Source organism: Mustelus asterias, unplaced genomic scaffold (genome assembly GCF_964213995.1).
Source record: "Mustelus asterias unplaced genomic scaffold, sMusAst1.hap1.1 HAP1_SCAFFOLD_35, whole genome shotgun sequence".
Taxonomy (NCBI): Eukaryota; Metazoa; Chordata; class Chondrichthyes; order Carcharhiniformes; family Triakidae; genus Mustelus; species Mustelus asterias.
Window position 1 is genome coordinate 1161207 of NW_027590117.1, and position 24519 is coordinate 1185725.

General features: G+C 43.6%; 1 protein-coding gene, 1 long non-coding RNA gene and 1 pseudogene across 2 annotated transcripts in view; 1 reads left to right on the plus strand and 2 right to left on the minus strand.

Moving 5' to 3' along the window:
- The window catches only part of LOC144482317 (uncharacterized), a 474174-nt gene that overhangs the window by 445847 nt on the left and 3808 nt on the right, over nucleotides 1-24519 (plus strand). The window lies entirely within an intron of this gene.
- Nucleotides 134-7931, minus strand: LOC144482321 (uncharacterized). Its single transcript, XR_013495937.1, has 3 exons — nucleotides 7840-7931; nucleotides 6858-6987; nucleotides 134-633 (listed from the first exon to the last, which is right to left on the minus strand). It is a non-coding gene; the product is annotated as an uncharacterized LOC144482321 (long non-coding RNA).
- LOC144482205 (histone H2B pseudogene) lies at nucleotides 15204-15967 on the minus strand (annotated as a pseudogene).

Consider the following 24519-nt stretch of genomic DNA (forward strand, 5'->3'; position numbering starts at 1 on the left):
TATTTCCCTCAAATGTCCATCGCAATTCATCTTTCAATTTATTCATCGTCTCTGCTTCCACCCTCAGAGGCAGCGACTTCCAGGTTGTTACTCGCTGCATGAGAAGTTCTTCCACACACATCCCCTCTCTGTCTCATCCCAAAACCTTCAACTTGTGCATCGTCCTTGTATTCTCAGCGAATGGGATCAGCATTTCTTTGTCTACTTGACCACACCAGCCATAATCCTGTCCACCTCTATCAAATCTCCCCCTCAATCTGCTTTGCTCCAAAAATATCAACCCCAGCTTCTCCAACCTAACCTTGTAGCTAAAACCCCTCATTGCTGAAACCATTCTGGTCAATCTCCTCTGTACCCACTGAACGATCCTCACATGTTTCCTCAAGGGTGCTGAGCAGAACTGGACTCAATACTGCAGCTGTGGTCCAATCAAAGCTTTCTAAAGGCTCAGCATAATTTGCATGATTCTGTACTCAATGCCTCTGTGTCCTCATGGGGAGGGTCACTCATGTGGATGGGGAGGGTCTGAACTCACTTGGCAGGGGGATGGACATCAGTGTATAGAAGTAGAAAGGAGGAATATCTCGAGAAAGAAGTAGTTCCATATAAGATCGGAGTAGATGAAGAAGGAATCTAAGAGGAATACACGGACAGGTTTAGAATGCATGTGTGTAATCACACAGTGTGGTGAATAAGGTTGGTGAGTTAGAAGCACAAATAGCCACATGGGAATACAATACACTGGCAATGATGACAATGTGGTTTAGAAATGGAGTGAACCGGGTGATTGCTATTCAATACAATGTGAACAGAAAAGATAGAGAAGGGAAGAAGGGAGGTGTGGTGAGAAAGAAATAGAGCAGCAAATCTGTAGGCAGATCATGCACTGCAGATACAGAATTAATTCTATTCTCACAGAGACGGACAGGAAGGTTGACCGCATGATCCAAGTGTCTGTGGGTGGTCACTTGAGTAACAGTGATCATTGTGTCACAAGCTTGATATTAGCAAGGAACAATCATAAGTAGCACTTCTGAATGGGAAGAGGACTAACCTCAACGGGAGGAGCTGGGATTGAGTGAGAGTAAAATGGAGCGAAAATATAACAGGAAAAACTGTGACAGGACAATGGGTGATTTTTCAGGAGATGTTTCAGGTACAGACTCGGTATATTCCAATCAGGGTGAAAGGGAGGGGAACCAAAGCCAGGGCTGGATGATGAGGAAGATAGAAAATATAACGAAACAATGAAGAGGCCGCATGATGCATGTCAGAAGAATTCTTCACGTGAGAACCGTTATACAAAGAGAACAAGAAAATAAAGAACAGTACAGCACAGGAACAGGCCCTTCAGCCCACCAAGCCTACGCCGAACACGTTGTACTATCCAGACCATCCACCTGTTCCCCTCTATTCCCCGCCTGTTCATATGTCTATACAGATAAGTCTTAAATGTCGCGAACATATCTGCCTCAACCAACTCACTTGGCAGTGCATTCCAGGCCACCACCACCCTCTGTGTGAAAAAAACTTCCCCGCACATCTCCACTTAACCTTTCCCCCCTTAGCTTGTACTTGTGCCCCCTTGTAATTGTCACTGTCAAAAAGCTTCCAACTGTTCACCCTATCTATATCCCTCATAATTTTATAAACTTCTATCAGGTCTCCCCTCAGCCTCCGTCTTTCCAGGGAGAACAATCCCATTTTATTTAATCTCTCCTTTTATAGCTAATACCTTCCATCCCAGGCAACATCCTGGCAAACCTTTCTGCACTCTTTCCAAAGCCTCCACATTCCTCTGGTAGTGTGGTGACCAGAATTGAACACAGTATTCCAAATGTGGCCAAACCAACATTTTATGTAACTGTGACATAATTTGCCAACTCTTATACCCAATGCCCCGTCCAATGAAGGCAAGCAAGTCATATGCTTTCTTCACCATCTTTTCCACCTGTGCTGCCACGTTTAAGGATCTGTGGATCTGCACGCCCAGATCTCTCTGGGTGTCGATACTCCTTACGGCTCTGCCATTTATTTTATAGCTCCCATCTGAACTGGATCTACCAAAATGAATTACCTCGCATTTGTCCGGATTAAATTCCACCTGCCATTTCTCTGCCCAATTTTCCAGTCTAGCTATATCCTGCTGTATTCTCTGAACATCTTCATCACTATCCCCAACTCCAATCTTTGTATCATCCGCAAACTTGTTAATCAGTTCAGCTACATTTTCTTCCAAGTCATTTATATATATTACAGACAGCAGAACACCTGCGGAACACCCCTAGTTACAGACCTCCATTCAGAAAAATACCCTTCCATCACTACCCTCTGTCTTCTGTTGTCAAGCTAGTTCTGAATCCATCTGGCTAGTTCACACCGATCCCATGTGATTTAATCTTTTGTACCAGCCTGCTATGAGGGACCTTTTCAAATGCTTAACTAAAGTCAAGGTAGAAAACATCCACAGCACTTCCGTCGTCAATCATTTTTGTCACCTCCTCAAAAAACTGAATTAAATGAATGAGACATGACCTCCCTCCTGCAAAACCATGCCGTTTGTCGCTAATAAGACCATTCAGTTCCAAATCCTCTCATTAAAAATCTTCCCCAACAATTTCACTATCATTGACGTCAAGCTCACCAGCCTATAATTAACCGGGTTATCCTTGCTACCCTTCTTAAATAATGGGAAAACATTAGCTATCCTCCAATCCTGTAGGACCTCACCTGTGGCCAACGAGGAAACAAAGATTTCAGTTAAAGGCCCAACAATTTCAAATTTTGTCTCCTTCAGAAATCTGGAATAAATGCCATCTGGTCCTAGGAGTTTGTCCACCTTAATGCTTTTTAATACACCTAACACTTCCTGCCTCATAATTTGTCCCAAAAGGCTTACATATCCCTCTGAGACACCACCAATCAACATGTCCCTCTCCTTTGTGAATACCGATGCAAAGTACTCTGAAGGATCTCACCCATTTCCTTTGGTTCTACGCATTATTTCCCTCCTTCGTCCTTAAGTGGACCAACTCTTTCTCGAGCTACCCTCTTGTTCCTAATATCTGTACAAAATGCCTTGGGATTCTCCTTAATTCTGTCTGCCAAGGATATTTCTTGACCCCTTTTTGCCCTCCTAGCTCCCTGTTTGAGTTCTTTTCTACTTCCCCTATATTCTTCAAGTGCTTCATCTGTTTTTAGTTGCCTAGGCCTCATGTATGTATCCTTTTCCTTTTTGATTCGATTCACAATTTCCCTGGTCATCCATAGTTCCCGAATCCTGCCTTTCCTGTCCTTCCTTTTCACAGGCACATTCCAGTCCTGCACTCTGATCAACTGCTCCTTAAAAGACTCCCACATGTCAGATGTGGATTTACCCTCAAAGAGCCTCTCCCAATCAAGAGCCTCCAAATCCAGCCTAATCTGGTTGCAGTTAGCCTTCCCCCAATTTAGCACCTTTCACCCGAGGACAACACTCGCCCTTTTCCATGAGTATCTGATAGCTTCCGGAATTGTGATCACTGTCCGTTGCATGTTTCCTCACTGCAACTTTGATGACCTGGCTGGGCAAATTCCCCAGTACTAGGTCCAAAAAGCCCCTTTTCTAATCGGACTAGTCACATATTGTTCCAAAAAACCTTCGACACTCTTAAATTCCTCACCATCCGACCCCAAGCACTAAGGGATTTCCAGTCAATATGAGGAAAATTAAAGTCTCCCACTACAACAAACCTTTTATTTCTACATCTGTCCAGAATCTGTTTATATATCCGTTCAACTTCCGTGGGCTGTTGTGAGGCCGGTAGTACACCCCTATCATAGCGACTTCCCCCTTCCTGTTTCTGAGCTCTACCCACAGTGTCTCATTACATGATTCTTCCAAGTTGTCCTCCCTCTGTACAGCTGTAACATGTTCCCTCACCAGTATTGCAACTCCCACACCTCTTTAACCTTCCCCTCCGACTCGCCTAAAACACTTTATATTCTGGAATATTTAGCAATCAGTCCTGTCCCTTTTTTAACCAAGTCTCCGTTGCTGCAACTACATCCAAGTTCTGCTCATGAATCAGGGCTTTAAGTTCATCTGTCTCCCCCCTTATATTCCTTACATTGAAGCAGTTCAACTCCTGACCTCCAGGTCCACTGAGTTCGACGTCCCCCAGCCTGCTGTTCCTTTTAGCTCGCCTGGCCATAGTCCCATGTTCATCCGTACTGTTCTGATTTCCACTCCCTGCCACATTAGTTGAAACCGACCTGAACCATAGCAGCAAACCTCCCAGCCAGGATGTTGGTGCCCCTTCAGCTCAGGTGTGACCCGTCCTTCTTGGCCAGGCCCCACCTTCCCTGGAAGACATCCCAATGATCCAAAAATCTGAAGCCCTCCTTCCTGCACCAGCTCTTTCGCCACGTGTTCAGCTGCACTATCTCCCTGTTCTTAGCCCCACTCGCACGTGGCACAGGGAGTAATCCTGAGATTACTCTCCGAGAGGTCCTGTTTTTAATCTTCTACCTAACTGCCTAAATTGCTGTTACTCTTTCTACCTATCTCATGCGTGACATCTGTCTGATTTCCCTCCTGTTTTGGGATGCTTTGTATCCACTCAGAGACATCCAGGACCCTGGCACCAGGGAGGCAAACTGCCATCCTGGAGTCTATAGAGTGAGAGTGTGGAATTCACTCTCTATCTGTCCATCTCTATTACTGTATGTGAATGTGGAATTAACTCATTCCCGCTATCTGTCAATGTATACATGAGAGCACAATTCACTCTCTGTCAGTCTGTGTTACTGTATTTCAGGGTGGAATTACAGTGAATTTCTTCCTGTCAGTTTATTTGAGAATGGAATCAATTCTCTGATGTGTCAGCCTCTATTAGTGCAAGTCAGTGTGGAATTAACTCGATCAGTCAGTCTCTGTTCCTGTGTTTCAGTGTGCAATTACCTCTGTCTTATCCTGAGGATTGATTTGCTCAGTTGGCCGGACAGCGGGGCTGTGATGCGGACCAACCCCAACAGCGTGGGTTCAATTCCCGTACCAGCTGAGGTTATTCATGAAAGGGGAGAGCAGCCTATGGTCATCTGGGACTGTGCTGAATTTAGTTTTAACCTTTCTGTCCATCTTTGTTAGCATGTGTGAATATAGAATTAATTCTGTATCTGTTACTCTCTATTACTGGATGTGAATGGGGCATTAACTCTCTGTTCATCTCTGATTTGCATGTGAGGCTGGAAGTAACTATTCTTTATCCTTCACTGCAGTGAGGCATTAACACTGTCAATCTCTGTTACTGTACGTAGGAGTGGAATTGACTCTAAATCAATTCATAACAATTTATCTGCCAGTCCCTGTTACTGTATGGAAGTGGGTCACTGTCAGCTTCGCAAACTGAAGCGAGTGGAGAGACACAGGGATCAGTGCTGGGTTCTCAGCTATTTACAATCTATATTAATGACTCAGGTGAAGGGACAGACCATCACCAAATTTTCAGACAATAGATAGGTGGGAAAGCAGGTTGTGAGGAGGACACAGAGTCTGCAAAGGGATCTCTATAGCTTAAGTGAGTGGACACAAATTTGGCAGATTTTTTATACAATCCAAAAGAATGTGAGCACAATAAGGAGTCTCACAACACCAGGTTAAAGTCCAACAGGTTTATTTGGTATCATGAGCTTTCGGAGAGTTGCTCCTTCTTCAGGTGAATCTCATCTGATGAATGAGCAGTGCGCCGAAAGCTTGTGCTACCAAATGAACCATTTGGACTTTAACCTGGTGTTGTGAGACTTCTTACTGTGCCCATTCCAGTCCAACGCCGACATCTCGACATCGTGGGAAAATGTGAGGTTTTCCAGTTTAGTGGGAAGAATAGAAAAGTATAAAATATTCAAATAGAGAGAGACGGCATAATGTTGCAGTGCAGATGGATTTGGCTGTCCTTGTACACGAATCATAATAAGTTAATGAACAGGTTCAGCAAGTATTAGGAAGGCAAATGGAATGTTGATCTTTATTCCAAAGGGGCTGGAGTATAAAAGTAGGAAAGTCTTGTTACAACTACAGGGCATTGGTGAGACAACATCTAGAGTACTGTGTAAAGTTTTCATCTTCTTACTATCGGTGGGATATACTTGCATCGGAGGCAGTTCAGTGAGGATTCACTGGGCTGATTCCTGAAATGAAGGAGTTATCTTAAGAGGAAAATTTAAAGAAGTTTGACCAATTCTCATTGGAGAAGAATGAGAGACGATTGTACTAAAACATACAAGATTCTGAGTGGCTTTACAAGATAGATGCTGAGGGGGATATTGCAATGTGTTGGGGAAACTAAAATTGAAGGCACAGTTTAAAGATAAAACATATCCAAATTAAGATGGCGATTAGGAGGAATTACTTCTTTTAATGGATCTTTACTTTTTGGCATTGAATAGATTCAATCCTGAGTTACACAGTTTTGATCTACAAGAGAATCAAGAGTTATGGGGACAGACACTGCAGTTGAGGCCACAATCAGATCAGCCATGATCTTACAGAATGGCAGAGCAGGCCTGATGGGCTGAATGGCCTTCTCCTGCTCCTTTTTCTTACGTTCTGATATTACTCTTTTTCTGTCAGTCTCTGTTACAGTATTTCAGTGTGGAATTAACTCAGTCTGATACTGCATATGAATGTGTCCATGTGAATCTGCCCAACACTTATTGTATGTCAGAGTGCAATGTCTCTATAACTGTACAAGACACAGTTAATGACCTTTGATCAGAAGTGTTTGGACCCTATTGCTCTCAGATGTTAAGGTTACGGTTAAACCCGCCACTTTCTCCTGCTTTTGCACACCAAAGTCACTCTTTTGACAAGAACATACCTTCACAGAAACTGAGGGACTGAGTTCCACAAACAACATTCTGCCTGATTCAAGAGCTCTTCATTTGGCTCCTTCAAGCCTCGGTTTTCCGAGCAACAGCTGCAATATTTCACTGGTGGACACTGGGAATCTGAAACAAGATGAAAATTCTGCAAATACAGAAATCAGGCAGCATTTGTGGAGAAAGAAACAGAGTTCACGTTTCAGCTCTCTGACAATCAGCCTACAATAAAACAATTGTTGATACCGGCTAATGGCAGCCACAGTTCCCACATGGGGAGGTAATGTTGTACTGGTATTATCGCTGGACTAGTGATCGAGAGATCCACTGTAATGCATTGGGACCTGAATATCACCACAGCAGAGAGTGACATTTGAACTCAATAAAAAGCTGGAATTAAAGGTCTAATGAAGGGCATGTTGTAAAAAACGCACTTGGTTCACTGATACCCCTTGAGGGAAGCATATCTGCCCACGTGACTCCAGACCCCCAGTATGTTTTTGACGCTTTAATGCCCCCTGAAATGGCCGAAGATGCCACTCAGTTCAAAGGTAATTCGTGCAATAAATGCTGGCCAAGCCAGTGACGCACACATCACATGAATGAATAAAACAATTATCTGCACCCAGACAGCGCTCTATCCAACACTGACTTGCCCAGGCACTGAGAGTGGGCATGCTCCCCAGGGGCAGCTGCGGGGCAATCGGTGCAGGAACTTTTCCCACTACCACTTGTCTCCCGTTCCACCAAGCTGCCTGTGTCCTTTTGAAGTTTCCCACTTTCCTCCTCACAGTTGCCAGTGCCGCCAAGTTTGGTGGCGTGTGGAAATGTTGAGCTTGTGTCCTGTACACCAAGGTGTGTGTCAATATATATCAGGAAGAGCAGGGCTCCTAACACCGAGCCCTGGGGAACTCCACTGGAAACCTTCCTCCAGTCTGAGAAACAACCATTAACCACTGCTCTCTGTTTCCTCTCACTCACACTGTTCCATATGGGGCGGTGAGGATGGCCTCGCTGCACCATCCGCTTCATGGTGCCGTGCTCTCGCCGCCGGGCGCCTCTGCTCCGGCCTCTGACTCGGTATTACTGCGGCTGCGCGCGGCCACGCCGACCTTCCGGGAGCCGCACTGCGCATGCTCCGCGCAGCCACACGGTTCCCGGGGGCGCGGCCTAATAGAGCCTGCGCTGTGCGGACCATTCTGAATGAGATAGACGAAATTCACCCCCACACTGTATCCTGGGTTACACAGGCCACCATTGCATTGAATAAAACAGCACATGGAATTATATTTCAAATTATCCGCATTCCACCTGAGATTTGGTGTCGCTTTGGAGCAATACTTCCTCTTGTCTAAAAATTCAAACTCAAAATGTATTTCTATCTTATTTGTCCAATGACATTTTAAATTTACTGTTCATTCTGATTCGCTTGGATTGCAGGCAACTTATTCAGGATCATAAGTCTCGCTGCCCAATGTAACATCAAATATGTTCCCTGACGGTTTTCTTATTTTGTACCATTCACCAGGAATCTGTGCCGTTGGTTCACATAAATAATTTATTCCCAATTACTCTATTGAAACAGATCATGATTTTAATAACCTCTCTCAAAACTCCTCGGAATCTGAGCACTGACGCCACATAGTATGAATGCAGGAAGTATGAATTAAATTTCGAAGTTCTGGAATTATATAACACGTCAGTGCTGCGGAGACAAACAAAGTTAATGGCGAATATTTCAGATCAATGTATTTTCATCAGAACTGGTGGATGTTAGAAATGTAAAACATTACAGGCAAATGGAGAGGAGAGAGGCTCATGTGTAAAGGAACAAAATGTAAGGTCTGTGACCGTTTGGACCAAACATGTTTTAAATAAGGAGAGTTAGTGACACAATCAAATGGGATAATCACCAGACACATAAACGTGGAAGAATCTGGATAGAGCAGGGGTGCTCTGAACTTCCTTGGAAGGGGCTTGGGGCTCCGAAAGCTTGTGTGGCTTTTGCCACCAAATAAACCTGTTGCACTTTAACTTGGTGTTGTTAAACTTCTTCCTTGGAACACCAGCAAAGACCAAGGACAGAGTGATCATGTGAGAGTAAGACGCACAATGAAAATGACAGGCTGGCAGAAACTCTGATCAGAAATTGAATCAGCCTTATGGACTGGTTTGCAATGTTCCAACTGTGGGACATGGGAATGACACACTTGACAGCCCTGCCAGCCACAGAGGGGTGAGAGGATTGATTGAGGAAAGGGAAGAAATATCAGAAGTTCTTGAATGGAAGGTCGCATTATCTCTCGTCACAGTTCAGTGTTTAGATACATACAATGCAAGAGAAATAGCTTTTTCAACATTTTTTTGTCCAATTTTTCAATGCAAATGATGAGTCGATTGAGTGACTGCAATGTGCTCTACATTGGGTAGATTGAGTGACTGTTTTGTGGAACACCTCCCATCAGTCCATAAACATCAACAAAGAACAAAGAAAATGACAGCACTGGAACAGGCCCATCGGCCCTTCAAGCCATCACCGACCATGCTGCCTGTCTGAACTAAAACCCCCTCCCATTCCGGAGACCATAATCCTCTATTCCCATCTTCTGTATATATTTGTCAAGTCGCCCCTTAAAAGTCACTATCTTATCTGCTTCCACTACCTCCCCCAGCAGCGAGTTCCAGGCACCCACCACACTCTGTATAAAAACACTTGCATTGTACATCTCTCTTAAACGTTGCCCCTTGCACCTTAAATCTATGCCCCCTGGGAATTGACTCTTCTATCCTGGGAAAGTGCTTCTGAGGGCCCAATCCTGAACTGGAATCCTAAATCTAAACAAGGTAACCTCGGAAGGTATGAGGGGTGAATTTGCTAAAATAGGTTATGGATTAATAGATTCATCAAATGGCATGACGGTGGATAGGCAATGGCTAGTATTTAAGTCATAGTTGTATGCAATGAACGTAAACATAACAGGAAATTATTGGGAAAAAAAATTCTGAGGGACAAGATTTACTCACATTTAAGGGCGGCACGGTGGCACACTGGTTACCCTGCTGACTCGCAACTCCAGTGACCTGGGTTCAATTCCGGTCTTGTGTCCTTGTCTGTGCAGAGTCTGCATGTTCTTTCTGTGTTTGTGCAGGTTTCCTACAAGTACACCAATTTCCTCCCACAGTCCAAAAGTCGTGCTGGTTAGGTGCAATGACCATGCTCAAATCTACCTCAGTACCTGAACAGGCGCTGGAGCGAGGTGACTGGGGGATTTTCACGGTAACTTCATTGTGGTGTTAATGTAAGCCTACTTTTTACTAATAAATAATTGCTTCTTTCCTTGCATTATTCCTTTCTGGCACAAAAACATAACTGGTGAAGTGGTCCAAACATGGCGAGCAAAATAAATTAAATAGTCTTGGATTCAAAGAAAAACTTAAGAACTTGGAGCAGGAGTGGGCCATTTGTCCCCTCGAGCCTGCTCCGCCATTCAATAAGATCATGGCTGATCTTTTCAGGAAAACTTCACACAAATGATCAGTCGGTGCATCCTCCTTTGCCTATGTGTGATCTTGTGTATCCTGACAGTCTCTCGCTGTTTTTGTGTGTATTTCTGTTATTGTTCCATTCTTGGTGTTTAGACAGTGGAGTTGTGCCGCTAGGCGGAGCTGCTGGGCACATTTGCTGTCATTAAACAGCAATACGAAAGTGATTTTTTTTGTTTTGCTATAGCGCAACAATAATAAACAGAACCTTGTTGGTAGATAGCGGAAGCGTGCTGGGCCCATAACCCAGAAGTCGATGGATCGAAACCATTCTCTGCTACTTACGTTTTTAGGATCAGTTTTTTAAAAATTGCTGCTCCCCGCAAGTATCAGTGCTATTTCTTTACAGGCTCCAGTTATTTTCATCAGCTCTCGCTTGCAATCAACAATTTAGTTTGCAACATGCTCACTGTTGTAAATGCCACAAACACAGGTTTTCTCTTTTTATCTCAGGGCATTTATGACACAGAGAAATGACCCAAAAATCATAGAATCCCTATAGCGCTGAAGAAGGCCATGGGGCCCATCGAGACTGCACCAACTCTGCGACAGAGCATCCCACCTAGGCTCTTTACCCACAGCCCCACGCATCCACCCCGCTAATCTACTTAACCTGGACTTCTTACGACACCAGGCACAATCTAGCATGGCCAGTCCACCCAGCCTGCACATCTTTGGACTGTGGAAGGAAACTAGAATATCTGGTTTCCAGACATAGCTTGCCTGGGTAAATGCAGCTTCAACAACACTGGCCGTTTGACACCATCCAATACAAAATATCTGACTTAATTTGCTTCCATCCACAAACATTCAATCCCTCCAACACCGACAAAAAGGGACAGAAGTGTGCACTATCCAAAAGATGCACTGCAGGAATTCACAAAGGCTCATTTGACAGCACCTTCCAAACCCACCTTGACTATGGCCTGGAAGGAAAAGGGCAGCAGACACATCAGAACAACACCACCTGGAATTCTCCCTCCATACAACTCACTATCCGGACTTGGAAAGATATTGTCATTCCTTCAGCGTCAGCAGATAAGAATCCAGGGAGTTTGCATTCCACCCACCCTACTCCCTCCCCCCAAACAGCACTGTGGGTGTACCTGCATGACATTGATGCCAGCAGTCGAAGCATGCAGTTCAGATGAGCAATAAATCCCGACCAAACCAGCAATGCCCGAATCTGAAGAATGCACAAAATGAAATAAAAACAACTGATCAAAAAGGTTCCTCCTCATCTCCGTCTTAACTGGGAGATCATTTAAAAAACAAACTCTGCTTTTCTGGTCCCATTGTCAGTGTAATTCTGAGCACAATCGGGATTGTTTCGTCAACGTTGTCCCATTGCAGAATCATATAGTGCAGTAGTGACCTGCCTGGTGGTGTATACGGTATGATTTGTCCCTATGATTCACTGCATCCCCATAGATATGGGCTGCCCAAGTCACACAATCAGTGTTAGAATTAATTCACATGTTTCAGTATCTGGTACCATTCTGTATCTGAATTTGTCTGGCGTTGTTTCTGAGGGTGTCTCACACTCATGAAGTGTGTGAGTGTGGGATCATTCTAGATCTGTCAATGCCTCTCTATGTCTGTGATAATTTTATATAAATGTTGGAATCATCAATACCTTTCAGTCCCCTGGTGTTTTTTTTTTGTGAAACATGTGCTTTATGTTCCCTGGTACTGTTTGTAGAACATCAGCTTAATGCTGTACCTATCAGCGGAACTAATTATGTTTGCAAGTCAATACTGCTGTTTAAACTGATGGTTTCAGTTGAGATTTTTCAGTCACGTCTCTCTCTCTCTCTCTCTGATAGTCCATTTGTATTCATTACTCAATGTGAGACTGGGATTCTTTCCAAATCTCTCAGTGATACAATTGGTGTGTGTAATGTTTTACATGTCACTCATGACAGCTCCAGTGAGTGAGTGCAGTGAACAGCCTGTATTTTTCAGCTCCTGACACTGAACATGTGATTGAGAACGATTCTCTTATCTATCAGTCTTTGCTATTTAGTGTTAGTTTGGGATGAATTAAATCACATTCAGTCCCTGGGGCTATTTATAAGTTTGGATTAATTCCAAATAACTTTCCAGCACAGAAACAGGCCACTGATGCAGTAGGTTTTAAACAGACAATGTGAGTGAGTTTCGGTCCAGCATTAAATCTCTGTCAGTGTGAACACAATTGTGAAAGATAATGTATCCTTCAATCTGATACTGGATTGCTATGCAAGTTTCACTCAGGTTGTTCACCTTGATTTGATCTGTGACACTCAGTCGGATTCCAAATAAGAATTTTGACATGAATATAAAATGGAGTCCAACCTGGAATTGGACAGTGTCTTCCATCTGGCCCAATGTGAGTGAGGATTTAGGATGAGTTAATAATTTATATTTCAGTTCATAGTCATCAAATTGATATTGCAACTTTTAGTTTCATAATCTGGGTGAGTTTTCAACTGGAATCTGAGTTGTATCCCAGGTTAGATGAGCTTTCAGAATATCCCAATCTGAGAATCTGTACTTCAGATTTGGATTTGTATCGAATATATTTGTGAGGACTCACTATGAGGATTAGTACAGTAACTTCTAAACCCCTGATGTGGGTGATATGACTGGTATTGAACTCGAATCTCAGAGTGCATTATGAAGGTTAATTGTCTAATTTTTAACCGAAAACCATCTGTCAGTTTTATCTGATATTTAATTTGGAGCTCGGGCTGCACTATTGGATTGACACAGTGATGATCTGATTGTGGATGACAATTTGGATTGGGCTTTATGGATCCCCCTATCAGTGGTACAGTGGAGTTTAATTTAGATAAATGCAAGGTGATGCATTTTCATAGATCGAATCAGGGCAGGACCTACTAAGTTAATGGTAAGGCGTTGGGGAGAGTATAGAACAAAGAGATCTCGGGGTACATGTTCACAGCTCATTGAAAGTGGAGTCACAGGTGGACAGAGTGGTGAAGAAGGCATTCGGCATGCTTGGTTTCATTGGTCAGAACATTGAATACAGGAGTTGGGACGTCTTTTGAAGTTGTATAAGACATTGGTGAGGCCACATTTGGAATACTGTGTATAGTTCTGGTCACCCTAATATGGAAAGCACAGAAAAGATTTACTCGGATCCTACCAGAACTTGATGGATTGAGTTATAAGGAGAGGCTGGATAGACTGGGATTTCTTTCTCTGGAGCATAGTCGGCTTCGGGATGATCTTAGAGGTCCATAAAATAATGAGGGGCACAGGCCAGTTCGACAGTCAATATATTTTTCCAAAAGTAGGGGAGTCTAAAACTAGAGGACATAGGTTTAAGGTGAGAGGGCAGCGGTACAAAAGGGAAGTGAGGGGCAATTTTTTCACACAGAAGGTGGTGAGTGTCTGGAACGAGCTGCCAGAGGTAGTAATGGAGGAGTATAAAATTTTGTCTTTTAAAAAGCGTTTGGACAGTTACATGAGTAAGTGGCTATCGAGGGATATGAGCCAAGTGCGGGCAATTGGGACTAGTTTAGCCGTTAAAAAAGGGTGACATGGACAAGTTGGGCCGAAGGGCCTATTTCCATGCTGTAAACCTCTATGACTCGATGGTACTGAGTTTGATTACTTCTTGTTACATGAATTGGTATGCAGTGAATATCTTGTTTCTTGCGCGCTATACAGACAAAGCATACCGTTCATGGAGTAGATAGGGGAGAACGAAAGGAGAGGGGCAGAATGTAGTGTTAAAAATCCATTTGCCAGGAGTGGGGTTCAAACCCATTGGATCTATTATTCCAACGCCTTAACCACTCGGCCATCCTGGTCCGAGAGCTGGGCATGATATGGACACAACACCTGTCTCTGCTGCTGTTTGAGCAGTGGCTTGAAAAGGCGTCTCTGGAATTATTTCTGCTGTCTGAGACTGTGGAACTGATGAGCTCCGTCAGTGACAATGTACGGACTGTGTGAAAGAAGGTGCTGGCGACTCTCTTCTCTGTAACTTGTGCGGAGGAAATATCACATTTATTATGGTCCATTCAAATATTTGTCTGGGAAACTAAGTACATTCAATAACTCAAATACAGATTCCGTCAGTTTAATCTCTATTAATAATCATTGTGAGCGGTTTGTGAGGCTGCAGCCAGACTCGAGCTCTGATTGGTCACTCACATTTCAATCACATTCGTAACCAATCGGAGAGCCAGGGAGAAAAAATGGGAGTTTTGATTGGTTTACATTTTGAAACTGGAAAAGCCCGCCAATTTCTGTGCAGGAAAAATACAAAATAACGCCTTAATGATCAGGAACCTATTTCAATCTCACACTTTATAATCTGTTTATTGTATTTTCCCTCAGAATCCTGGCGCTATTTTAGGAAAAGTTTGAATTTATCTGTAACCCGCGGTAATCAGACCCCGTTCAGCAATTTAAAACCAAGCAAATTTCAGCTCACTGGAAAAGCAGAAACACAGAGATTCCCAACCAACTCCTTCACACAGGCTTCACAGGGACAGAGGGAAACGGCTGATTTCTGATCCTCTCCCCTGAAAGCGGCCGGGAATGTTACAATGGGAAGTGCGGAGAGAATCCCTGACTCAATCCCGCCGGTGGAACAGGCAGCTTTGTGCCCGGAGAATAGGGAGGGCCGGGGGGAGGCAGATCTTAAAGCGCTGCAATGGACTCAGGTCCTGTGTCTGCACAGATCTGTCTGATTCCGTCCTCTGGGAAAACTGCGGAATAAACAGATCAGCCCGAAAATAACCTTTTCATTTCCGTCTGTACTCTGTTGCGGGAGCGGCTCCCAGATCACCCGAAATAACGAATAAATAATGGTATTATGAATTTAATTCTGCTGCTGCGAAACTGTGAATATAGTTATCATTAAATCTAAAGAACTACCTTCCAATGTGGTGTTTCTCCTCATTGTCCATCATAAATCCCAGACTAGAATTTAACATCCGCGCTCAGTTCAGTTTGATTGTCCCTTCAATGTGAAAGTGTGTGTACGGGGCGGGTATGAAGTCCCATTCACAGCATTCTGCACCGGGACAAATCTCTATCCTCCAGAAAGACATTTCTCATTAACTCAATAAGGGAAAAGATGGCGCAGCTTTTTCACAGAGATTGTGGGTGGCTCTTAAAAGAGCCGTTGTGTTTGGGGTGTTTTCAGTCCATGGGGAGTTTTACTTGGAGCTGGTGTACTTGGACACCGCCTTTGTCCCTTCCGACACGGCGTGCTTGGCCAGTTCTCCGGGCAGCAGCAGGCGCACGGCGGTCTGGATCTCCCGGGAGCTGATGGTGCTGCGCTTGTTGTCATGGGCCAGGCGGGAAGCCTCACGCGCGATGCGCTCGAAAATATCGTTCACGAACGAGTTCATGATGCTCATGGCCTTGGAGGAGATGCCGGTGTCGGGGTGAACCTGCTCATCATTTTGTAGATGTAGATGGAGTAACTCTCCTTCCTCGACCTTCGCCGCTTCTTCCCGCCCTTTGTTCCCGGTTTCTTAATCACTTTCTTCGCTTCCTTCTTGGGAGCTGGTTTCGATGTTGGTTTCTTCTCATCAGCCATCTTCAATTTCACACAGAAATAAAGCAAACCCCTTCCGAGCGCTGATTAAATAGACAGTCCCACAGAACTATGCTAATGAGGAATTGGGAAAGCAATGATTGTGATTGGACATTTTGAAAGTTATTACAGTCACTTATCAGGGATTCAATTGAGTGGATATGAAAACAGACCAATCAGATTGAGGAGTTTCCGCCAATCACAAGCCCCCTTACCACAATCAGGAAGTACATTTCACAAAGAATCTCCAGTGCCAGTTTCTCAGTGTGTAAAGATACACCGGGAAATGTCGCCTGGCTGTCGGTGTGAGGGACCCTTCTCCACAGAGGGACTGTGCGGGAGTGTGGGATTCCTTCCGGAACTGTGAATCTCTGGTAATGTGTGTGTGTGTGATTTTTTCACTCTCTGATACAGTGTGTGAGTGTGGGATTTACTCACTCTCTGATACAGTGTGTGTCTGTGTGGGATTAATTCACTGTTTGTAAGTATGGAGTACATTATGTGAGTTTGGAAATCATGTATCTGACTTGCTCTGACCATGTTTGAGTGTTGGATGCATTCTATATTTGAGTATTGGACTCATTTGTTTCTGGGGATTCATTGTGTATCTGTTCGATAGTGAGGCATGTGAGTGAGTGTATTGATTCTCTCCCTGGGAATATAAGGCAGTGCTGAATTAACTGTGCATGTGTCACATACACCATGCTGAACTTATTCTGTACTTGTCACTTTCTGGAACTGTATGTAAAAGAGATTCACCCTGTCACTGTCATTCTCTAACACTGTACGTCAGTGTGAAATTGATTCAGTCTGGGCTTCTTTGTCTGAGTGTGAACTTCTCATCCACTGTCAGTGCCTGGTACTGTGTGGGAATGTGAGTTTAACTCTGTACCTGTTAACATCTGCTGCTGTAAGGGTGCACGGATCTCAATCTGTATCCGTCAGTCTCTGGTGCTGAATGGGTGTGTGGAGTTCATTCTGTATCTGTCAGCCTTTGGTACCAAAAGAAAATATGCGGAAAATCTCAGCAGGTCTGGCAGCATCTGTAAAGAGAGAAACGAACTGATGTTTCGAGTCCAGATGACCGTTTGTCAAACCTTTGACCCGGAGAGAAGGGGGGGGGGGGGTGCGGTGGGCGAGAACAAAGAACAATACAGCACAGGAACAGGCCCTTTGGCCCTCCAAGCCCGCGCCGCTCCCTGGTCCCAACTGGACCATTCTTTTGCATCCCTCCATTCCCACTCCGTTCATGTGGCTATTTAGATAAGTCTTAAACGTTCCCAGTGTGTCTGCCTCCACCACCTTGCCCGGCAGCGCATTCCAGGCCCCCACCACCCTCTGTGTAAAATACGTCCTTCTGATATCCGTGTTAAACCTCCCCAACCCCCCCTCACTTTGAACCTATGACCCCTCGTGAACGTCACCACCGATTTGGGAAAAAGCTTCCCACCGTTCACCCTATCTATGCTTTTCATAATTTTATACACCTCTATTAGGCCACCCCTCATCCTCCGTCTTTCCAGTGAGAACAACCCCAGTTTACCCAATTTCTCCTCATAACTAAGCCCTTCCATACCAGGCAACGTCCTGGTAAACCTCCTCTGCACTCTCTCTAAAGCCTCCACGTCCTTCTGGTAGTGTGGCGACCAGAACTGGGCACAGTATTGCAAATGCGGCCGAACCAACGTTCTATACAACTGCAACATCAGACCCCAACTTTTATACTCTATGCCCCGTCCTATAAAGGCAAGCATGCCATAGGCCTTATTCACCACCTTCTCCACCTGTGACGTCACCTTCAAGGATCTGTGGACTTGCACACCCAGGTCCCTCTGCGTATCTACACCCTTTATTGTTCTGCCATTTATCGTATAGCTCCCCCCTACGTTAGTTCTACCAAAATGCAACACTTCGCATTCATCTGGATTGAACTCCATCTGCCATTTCTTTGCCCAAATTTCCAGCCTATCTATATTCTTCTGTAGCCTCTGACAATGTTCCTCACTATCTGCAAGTCCAGCCATTGGAAGTGGGGGAATGGACAGAAGTGGGGGGTGGAGAGAATTGTGGGAGGTGGAGAGAAGGGGGAGGCAATATCAAAGCCACGTTCTTAACGGGGGAGGCAATTCATAGACAGGTTCTGAACAAGGCCAGAGGGACACAATGGCAAGAACTCATTATTCAACATTGTTGCTGTTTTCACTCCCAAACCGCCGGGAAGGTGCCTCATTTAGTTCCCATCTCCCAATGTTTGTTATTATTATTGTACAACGAAGAGCGGAAATGTAACTGCACAATAACCAGGAGAGCAGCTGTACAAAAAAGATCTACTGTAGGCAGCAGGTTTGCAGTTGGAAGGAGAGGGTTTACAAAGTGGCTGCTTGTTTATTTTTCGATATTTGTTCAAAGTGGGAGCAGGAAATAGATATCTGACCCGTGCAAAAGTTACTGCTGCTTCGCACAGCTCAACTCAATCAGTAGTGCATGGATTGGGCTGTTTCTGAATGTCACAAAATTGTTTTAAACTCGCCGCAAACACCCAGTGAGCAAAAGCAGTTTGGTGTATTACTGAAGTGATCTCAAATATTGTTTGTGCTGATGGTTTTCCTTTTACGCAGGTTCCTAAATAATTGTTATTTGTGAAGATATATCGACAACTTTTGTACCTTTTATTTCATCTGTTCCTCAGTTAAGTTAGTTATTTTTCTTTTTACAGGCAGATATTTGTTGGTCTCAGATGATTCCTTCGCACAAGCACAATTTCATCAAGCCAATTCCAACACAAAGCAGTTCCAGTATCATTCACATAGCACAGAGATATTGCCAACTCGTTGGGTTCACTGTCACAAAGAAAAGTATTCAGCCCCATACTGTTTGCAAGGTAAGAGACAACTTTTCAATCCAAGAGTTGAATAGGAAAAGAGGCTTTTTTTTATTTCCTTCCCCACCAATGTGGGACATAGGATCAGGAGTTGACTATTCAGCCCATTGAGCCTGCACCACCATTCAATCTGATTATGGCTGACCATCTCCTTCAATGCCCTTTCCCCTCTCTATCCCCAATTTCCCTTTCTGACATTAAGATTTAGAAATCTGTCAATGTCCATGAATGTTTACTCTGTGTGTGAACTTCTACAGCCCTCTGAGCTACAGAATTCCAAAGGTTCACAACGCTGAATAAAGAAAAATGCAGATCGCGGTCCAAAGAGGATTTGCTCTTATTTTAAAATTGTGTCTAGACTCCCAACCAGGGGAAACATCTCGCCTGCATCTACCATGTATACCCTTTTAAATACTTTGTTGTTTTCAGTGAACTACAGGCCCTGTTTCCCCAGGATTTCTTCATAAGACAGTCCCACCATTCCTGGAACAAATCTGCTGAACGGTCATTGCACTCCCTCTGAGGCAATAATATTCTTCGTAAGGTGAGGGGACCGAAACTGCACACAGTATTCTAGATGCAATCTAATAACACTGCTATACAATTAAACCAAGGCTTCACTACTCCTCCTGTACTCAGATCCTCTTGCAATAAAGACCAACGCACCATTAACCTTCCAAATTACCTGCTTCATTTCCTTGTTACCTCCAGTGACTTATTAATGAGGACGCCCATGTCCCTTTGTACATCGACACTTTCTAATCTCTTAGCATTGAAGAAATACTCTGAACATCTTTTCCTTCTACGAAAATGGAAAATCTCACACATTCCACATGATATTCCATCTGCAATGTTCTGAACCTCTCATTACTTCTGTCCAAATCCTCCTGAAGCTGCTTTGTATCTTTCTCCCAACACACATTCGCGTTGAGCTTTGTATCAAGTGCAAACTCCTCAATATTACATTTGGCTGACAGGTAGATACATCAATCACAGGATTTCAACAAAACACACCACTCACAGATATAAAACATTGTGTCATGTTGGTCACAAATTGAATAAGAATTCATAGCCAGAATAGACAAAAAATAATGTTGTGATACTAAAAAAAATTGCAATTAATGACCTCAGAATATAGGCATTGACACATTTTGTAAACCAATCCAAAACCCTCAATGAGTCAAACTGAAAGATGCAATGACAATTCTGTTACTACAAACTGCAGTAATTAATTACCAGGTTATGTATCCAAATGTTATCATTCACAGAGGTATAAATTGAATACCATTTGCACAATTTAAAAACAGCTACTGAATATAACCCATGACTGTAAAATGTACCCAAATCCATATGATAAATTGAATCAAATGGCAAACAAATATCAATGCATTATGTTTTAAATAAATAGTTTCTAACACAGTACCTGAAATGCATGTAAATTTAAAGTGAAAAAGTATCCCACATTTCAATACATCACAAGGAACAACTGTATGAGGATTGATTCCTACACTCGCATAGATAACGAGAGAATCACAGATGTAAATTTAGTCCTACATTCACAAATTCCCAAGAGACAGATGGAAGAACAAGGAATTCCATAACATACTCGGGAATGACAACTACAGATTGATTCTTACACCCAAACGTTCATCAGAGGAAAAGTGAAACAAAATGAACTCCACACTCACACTATATCAGCAAGTAACATTGACAGAATGAATCCTGTAGCACCACAGGAACAGAGATGCAGAAGGAAAATAACTTTGAGCTGCTGTTCCAGGGATGGATACAAACAGTATGAATCACACACTCATGTTCTTACTCAAAATCTGAAGACTGCAAAACTGAAATCAAACTCATGTTGACTTCATGGCAAACTGAGGAACAGAATTAACCCCATATTAACATACAACATCGGAGACTGACATAGTGCCTGAGTCACAAAATCATGTTCAGCTAATCTCACACATGCAGACTGACAACAGAGACAAATACATGATAAAAATTTCTTTTGTATACAGTGTCCAATACTTACAGGCACAAAATTAATCTCATTCTTTATAAGAGATGGAGAGATGCAGATTGAGTCCCACACTCAGCCTCACTGAGTTGTTGCAGTGTATCTCACGGATGGTCCACATTGTGCACCAGTGGCTGAGGAATTAAATGCTGAAGCTGGTGTGCAAGTGAAACCCCAAATATTATTTTGTTTTTGAGATTCTTTCATGTTGTTGGAGATGCACTTACCCAGTGAGTGGAGAGTATTCCATCTGTGACCTGACATGTGGCTTTTCAATTGTGGAAAGCCTTTGGGGAAATAAAGGGTCAGTCAGTAGCTGTGGACATGCTCTGCTCTATATTTAAAGCCACAGTCACATTGTGACAGGATACAAAAAGAACCTTGTACTCATTTCTCATTAATTACAGTCACAAAATGATGACCATGCTGAAACATAATTAAAGATGTGAATTGTGAGGAAGAGTAGGCCATTCAGCTCTTTGAGCCCATATTGTCACACTATGAGGTCATGGCTGATTTTCCACTTCAGCACCATTTCCCTGCTCTGTCGCCATATCTCTTGATGTTACTAATATGTAGAAATCTATCCATCTCACTCATGAACTTAATCAACAAGTAGGACTCCACAGCCCATTGGACTGATAATTCCAAAGAATCACCCACTCAGGGAAATAATTCCACCTCAACTCAGTCCTAAATGAGCTGCCCCTTATTCTGAGTCTGTATCCTTTGGTTCCAAACACACCAGCCACGAAAAGCAGACTTCCTGCTTCTACCCTATTGAGCCCTGTAAGATTGTCGTATGCTTGAATGTCAGCAACTCTCATTCTTTTAAATGCCAGAAAATAAACACCTGGTGTTTCTTGTTTTTACTCATACAACAATCCCTCCAACCAAGGAATTCATTTCGTAAACCTTCATTCCACTCTCTTTATGGCAATCATATCTTTCTTTAGGTAAGGAGAACAATACTGCACACAATAGTCCAGCTGCTGTCTCAGCAAGACTCTATATAATTAAGGAATACTCTGCATTTCTGAATGGAGGGCTGTGACAAGTCGTGTTCCTCAGGGATCAGTGCTGGGACCTTTGCTGTTTGTAATATATATAAATGATTTGGAGGAAAATGTAACTGGATTGATTAGTAAGTTTGCGGACAACACAAAGGTTGGTGGATTTGCGGATAGTGATGAGGAACATCAGAGGATACAGCAGGATATAGATCAGTTGGAGACTTGGACGGAGAGATGACAGATGGAGATTAATCCGGACAAATGTGAGGTAATGTATTTTGGAAGGTCTAATACAGATAGGAAATATACAGTAAATGGCAGAATCTTAGGAGTATTGATAGGCAAAGGGATCTGGGTGTACAGGTACACAGGTCACTGAAAGCGGCAATGCAGGTGGAGAAACTAGTCAAGAAGGCATACAGCATGCTTGACTTCATCGGCCGTGGTACTGAGTTTAAAAATTGGCAAGTCATGTTGATGCTTTATAGAACCTTACTGAGGCTGCACTTCGAATATAGTGTTCAATTCTGGTCGCCACACTACCAGAAGAATGTGGAGGCTTTGGAGAGGGTACAGAAAAGATTTACCAGGATGTTGCCTGGATTGGAGGGCATTAGCTATGAGGAGAGTTTGGAGAAACTTGGTTTGTTCTCACTGGAGCGACGGAGGTTGAGGGGAGACCTGATAGAAGTCTACAAGTTTATGAGAGGCATGGACAGAGTGGATAGTCAGAAGCTTTTTCCCAGGGTGGAAGAGTCAATTACTAGGGGGCTTAGGTTTATGGTGCGATGGGCAAGTTTTAAAAGAGATATACGAGGCAGATTTCTTACACAGAGAGTGGTGGGTGCCTGGAACTCGTTGCCGGGGGAGGTAGTGGAAGCAGATACGGTAGTGCCTTTTAAGGGTCGTCTTGACAAGTACATGAATGAGATGGGAGTAGAGGGATATGGTCCCCGGAAGCGTAGGGGGTTTTAGTTATGTCAGGCAGCATGGTCGGTGCAGGCTTGGAGGTCTGATGGCCTGTTCCTGTGCTGTAATTTTCTTTGTTCTTTGTACAGTAAAACATCTTTACCCCTATATTCAAAACATCTTGTAATAAAGGCTTTTCCTTCTTAATTGCTTGTTCTAGCTGCAGATTAGTTTTCTGTGACTCATGAATAGGAACAGTCAAGTGCTTTTGCATTTCAACACTTTCAAGCCCCTCATCATTTAAGGAATACTCTGCACATTACATTCCATCTGCAAAATTGTTGCCCACTCTTTTAGCCACTTCAAATCCCCTTGAGGAGTTTTTGCCTCTTCCTCACAACTCACACTTCCACCTTTTTTGTGCATTCTCCAAAGTTGGAACGATTGCCTTTAATCGCTGCATCCCAATGATTGATATAGATTGTGATCCTTGTTTACCCTACCTGTCATTGTCTGCCAACTTGATATGACCTACTCATAAAATACAGCAGCTACAGAGTACAACCCACATCTTCCTCACACTGACAGGAAAAATAATACTCACATTGCAACAATTAACAGATTCTGCATAAAGACACGCAGACCTACAACACACTGACAGCAGGACCTACCTGAACTCCTTCCAGGCCAGAAACAGAGAGGGACAGAATAAAGCCCGTTGTAATAAAGCAGAAAATGACTGGCACAGACTGAAATCCATATTTATGTTTCAGGAACTTATAAACAATCCACACCTCGCTAGCAGAGTGTACTAGCTGTTGAATAAAGAACATGCATAAGTTAATAGTCATGATTCATTTTGGTAGGACTAATTTAAATGTGGATTACAGGGTCAAAGGTAGGGTTCTGAAGACTGTGGAGGAACAGAGAGATCTTGGGGTCCATATCCACAGATCTCTAAAGGTTGCCACTCAAGTGGATAGAGCTGTGAAGAAGGCATATAGTGTGTTAGCTTTTATGAACAGGGGGCTGGAGTTTAAGAGCCGTGGGGTTATGCTGCAACTGTACAGGACCTTGGTGAGACCGCATTTGGAATATTGCGTGCAGTTCTGGTCACCTCACTATAAGAAGGATGTGGAAGCGCTGGAAAGAGTGCAGAGGAGATTTACCAGGATGCTGCCTGGTTTGGAGTGTCGGTCTTATGAGGAAAGGTTGAGGGAGCTGGGGCTGTTCTCTCTGGAGCGGAGGAGATTGAGGGGAGACTTAATAGAGGTTTATAAAATGATGAAGGGGATAGATCGAGTGAACGTTCAAAGACTATTTCCTCGGGTGGATGGAGCTATTACAAGGGGGCATAACTATAGGGTTCGTGGTGGGAGATATAGGAAGGATATCAGAGGTAGGTTCTTCACGCAGAGAGTGGTTGGGGTGTGGAATGGACTGCCTGCAGTGATAGTGGAGTCAGACACTTTAGGAACATTTAAGCGGTTATTGGATAGGCACATGGAGCACACCAGGATGGTAGGGAGTGGGATAGCTTGATCTTGGTTTCAGATGAAGTTCGGCACAACATCGTGGGCCGAAGGGCCTGTTCTGTGCTGTAATGTTCTATGTTCTATGTTCTATAGGCAGGATGGTGTCTCATCTCTATTTAGTGCATTAGTGGCTAAGTGACGTTTCATAGAATCCCGACAGTACAGAAGGAGGCCATTCGGCCCATCGAGCCTGCACT